The 4,635-nt window shown below is 44.0% G+C and overlaps 1 pseudogene; it reads right to left on the bottom strand.

Annotated features, from left to right (window-relative positions):
• Nucleotides 1-2,235: 2,235 nt before the first annotated feature.
• Nucleotides 2,236-2,441, bottom strand: LOC144481746 (U2 spliceosomal RNA; annotated as a pseudogene).
• Between the last annotated feature and the right edge of the window lie 2,194 nt (nucleotides 2,442-4,635).

Here is a 4,635-nt window from a genome sequence, read left to right on the forward strand (position 1 = left end):
GCTGTGGATTGGGAGTCACATATAGTCCAGACCAGGTAAGGATGGTAGTTTTCCTTCCCTAAAGGACATTAGTGAACGAGATGGGTTTTTATGACAATTGCTTTGTGGTCAGCATTAGACTTTTAATTCCAAATTTTTATTGAATTCAAATTTCACCATCTGTCGAGGTGGGATTCAAATCCTGGTCCCCAGAGCATTACCCTGAGTCTCTAGATTACTCGTCCAGTGAACATGCCACTGCGCCACAACAGAATTAAGTTCCCCCTTCAGATGAAGTTCCCTGCCAGTGAGAAACTAGAATGTTCACATTCACAACTGTATGTAAGTGGTGAGGTGGTCTTCTCCTAAATTAATGATGAATTGCCGCTGCATTGTCCTCTTTGGGGAGTGAATGTTAATGCCAGCCTATGCTACAGACTGGATGGTGCCAATGCAATTTGGGTAAAAGATCATCATGGAAGGAAGGGTTAGCAAGGAAGGGTGGAGCAGGGGTCAGGCAAAGGGATAGTGCAGGCTGTCTGAGTGCCCTTTAAATATGGTGCCCAGACCTTGTCCCCCATGAGGTAATGGTGGAGATGGATCCTGCCTACCCCACTGCCAGAATTGACGAGGTCCTCTTGGAAGCATATATAATGAGCTGAATGGTGCACAGTCAGCCATCCCACACCTGCGCCCCCCACAACGCTCTCCCTCTCATTTCTGCACCCATCACCAAACTTGAACTCTAGAAGTGCAATCTAACAAATCAAATAATTCTCTTTAAATAAATGTGTTATTTTCAGAATTAAATATGAGGTGCATTATGTAGATGAAAGAAATGTTCTATGATTATGTAGGAATGAGTTGAGCTTCACTGCCCCAAATGATGCATTTGCATATTCCTAAATATTAAATATTATTCTAAATGCTCTGCCTCTGCGGTTTCCACATTTACTTATTCACCAAACCAAACTTCACGTAACGCCCCCTCCTAACCTAGTCCTGAAATCCCATCTTGTGATGTATGCATGTTGGTGTTTGGGGTGCAGACTGCTCCTTTAAGAATAGTGGTCAAGTGACCCCTAGGCTATTAGTTCCGCCCATTGTGGGACCCTATTGGGCAGCCTTGGACCTGACTGAGTGAGTGTACACTTTCAATAAACATCTGCCAGTATTGAAGTATTCAGGCCCATTTGTGATTCTTTATTGCCTTTAGTCTACAGGGGCATACATAACACATTTCTCTACCTCTCTCTCGAGTTTCATCGTCATCACACCCTCCCATGTCCTGCCGAAGCTTAACATGCCCTTAAACCCACCTCCTCCTTCAATACCTTTTCTACTAAATCCTGATCACCCAACTCTCCTCCCTGGTCCCCTGTTAGCTGATATTGCAATGGTGCCTTTCTCAATTCATACTGCTGGTGTCCTCAAAAATATACTCCACACCCCTTTGTCCTTAATGCCTCATCTCGACTTACCAAGAATGGTGCTTTGGAGGCCTTTGTGGCTTCTAAACGAAGGTAAACATTAATATAGTCCCTTTAATCACCCCAGGAAAATTCACAACAAATTAAGTACTTTTAAAGTGTAGTCACTGTTCTAATGTGGGAAAAACTGTAGCAATTAGCGTTTAGAAAATTGCCACAAAATAACCCAACATGATAATTTACAGGGAATCTCTTCATGACATTGGTTCAGGGATAAATACTGGCCAGCACGTTGTGATAACACCCGTCTTCTTCAATATCGGGGCCAGGGACCCAGGTTCAATTCCTGGCTTGGGTCACTGTCTGTATGGAGTTTGCATGTTTCCCCCATGTCTGCATGGGTTTCCTCCGGGTGTTCAGGTTTCCTCCCATAGCCCAAAGATGTGCAGGTTAGGTGAATTGGCTGTGTTAAAATCTCCCTCAGTGTATCTGAACAGGCTCTGGAATGTGACAACAAGGGGATTTTCACAATAACTTCATTGCAGTGTTAATGTAAGCCTACTTGTAACTAATAAATAAACTTTACTTTTTATAACAACATGAAATAGTTACGTCCAGCTGAGAGGGAAATGAATATAACATCTCACTTGGAAAACAACACATCCATGGGTGCAGTGTTCCCTCACTTTTTTTTAATTATACTTTTCCAATTCAATCAAATCAAATCCAATTCAGAGTCTCAACAAGTTGAGAGATTTCAGATCCAGGCTGACAAGACAGGGCGAGCGACCAAACCACCCTGTCCTGGGCCTGATCTACATGAGCCAAGCTGATTGGAGAAGGGGGAGGTTCCTCCTCCAAGACTTGAGCTCATTTGCATCTTAGCCAAAAGGCCGAGATGCCGCTTTAAAAAATTGCTTCATATGAAACATATGAAGCTTCAGTGTAACCTAATGACCTCGACCAAGTGCGGCCGACCATGGGCTGCCGACCATACTACACTTGATCTTAGCCAAAAGGCCGAGAAGCGATCAACGCTGCTGTATTGGAGTGCCAGGGTAGATTCTGGGGTAGGACTTAAACTCACAATCCTCTGACCCAAAGGCAAGAGTACTACCATTGAGATGCAGCTGACACAAAGATCACTCAATTGTGCATAGGGGCTGGTGATCCTGGATACCGTCAATAAAACTTTGAGAAATCCTGCACTGTCAATAAATTAGGCCACACTTTTTCTTCTCCTCTTGGTTTTACATGGGGCGTGGTAAGTGTTTTCCATGACAAATTGCTGCATCAGAGGCTTGCAGGTAAACTAAGGCTGCTGTGATCGCTTGGAATGGAGGTGAGGTGTTGAGGTTCAAAGCTGTGGCTGATTTGATTGTTACTGGCAGGGCGATCAGTATGGTGCAACTGTCAGATTCAAGCAGATTACAGCCATCTCCATTGTAAACCTCAGACCTTCCCAGGTAGGTAAACATAGAAACATAGAAGATAGGAGCAGGAGGAGGCCATTCAGCCCTTCGAGCCTGCCCCACCATTCATCACGATCATGACTGATCATCCAACTCAATAGCCTAATCCTGCTTTCTCCCCATAACCTTTGATCCCATTCGCCCCAAGTGCTCTATCTAGCCGCCTCTTGAATAATTTCAATGTTTTAATATCAACTACTTTCTATGGTAATGAATTGCACAGGCTCACCACCCTTTGGGTGAAGAAATGTCTCCTCATCTCCATCCTAAATGGTCTACCCCGAATCCTCAGACGGTGACACCCTGGTTCTGGACTCCCCCACCATGGGGAACATCCTTCCTGCATCTATCCTGTCTAGTCCTGTTAGAATTTTATAAGTCTCTATGAGATTCCTTCTCATTTATCTGAACTCCAGCAAAAACAATCCTAACTTAGTCAATCTCTCCTCATACATCAGCCCCGCCATCTCTGGAATCAGCCTGGTACCCCTGGATCAGGAAGTGTGATTCACTAGGTAAAGGATGGCGTGCGGGCTCCACTTCTGATGCAATGCAAACTGCTTCACATCCCTTCTTTCATCCTCTCTCCTTCATCTTGCTAAGAGGAATGCCCACTGGAATTTCTAGATCCAGATTTTTGATTGGAGTAATGAAAATCTGCTGCCAAAAATCTGGGAAGAAAGCCTCCAAAAATAAATAGTCTGTCAAAATAACAAAGTGCTGTAGAATTCAGCTGTCAGTTCTCACAATCCCAAAGCTGGAGTTCACTTTCACGTACACTCCCAATAAAAATACAGCTGGGTCCACTTTTCGTACTGATTCCCGGTCAGCCTCTGATCAGCTGTTTCACTTTCCAAGGGTCAGCTTAGCTTATTGGTAGCACTCTTGTGTCTGAAACTGAAGGTTGTGGGTTCAAGCCCTTCCCCTACCTTCTAAACCTAACTCTGGGGCAAGGGCAGTGCAGTAATAAGAGAGTTCTGCAATTCTGAAGTTATTTGTTATTTTTTTAGATGGGTGTTCCCCTCTTCTTTTTCAAATCCCTCTGTGCTTTCTTTGATGTGCACCCGAATAGGCAGGTGTTGCCTTTGTTTAATATCTCAACAGAAGGACAGCATTCCTGACGATGCAGCGTTCCCCGAATACCATACTGAAGAGTCATCCTAAAAATATATTCTCATCACACCTCTGACATTTCAAAGAAGAATGCTATCTGAGCATGTATGTTCTCTTGGATGTTCCAAGCACATTGCAAAATCTGATGGGGTCTGTGGAGAAGTTCACTGCTAACTTCTGTTCAAAAGTGTATGCTCAATGAACAGAACTGCATCTATATGAATGGTAACAAACTCAAGGGCCGTCTACAGCAGAGCCCCTAGTGACCTTAGAAATAGGAGCAGGGATAGTCTATAAGACCTTTGGAGCTTGTTCCATTCAGTAAGATCATGGTTGATCTTCTCCTCAACTCCACTTTCCTTTCCTATTCCTTGAGACCCTGAGTGTCCAAAAAATGTATTGCCCTCTGTCTTGAATGTATTTAATGACTGAACACACACAGCCCTCGAGGGTAGAGAATTTCAAAGATTCACAACCTTCTTAGTGAAGAAATCTCCTTAACCTAGCACTAAATGGCCAATGGTGGAAGTGGTGGCATAGTGGTATTGTCACTAGATGAGTAACCCAGGGGCCCAGGACAAAGGTCTGGGGAGCCACGTTCAAATCCCACCACGACAGATGGTGACATTTGAATTCAAGAA

This window comes from Mustelus asterias, chromosome 2, assembly GCF_964213995.1.
Source record: "Mustelus asterias chromosome 2, sMusAst1.hap1.1, whole genome shotgun sequence".
Lineage (NCBI taxonomy): Eukaryota > Metazoa > Chordata > Chondrichthyes > Carcharhiniformes > Triakidae > Mustelus > Mustelus asterias.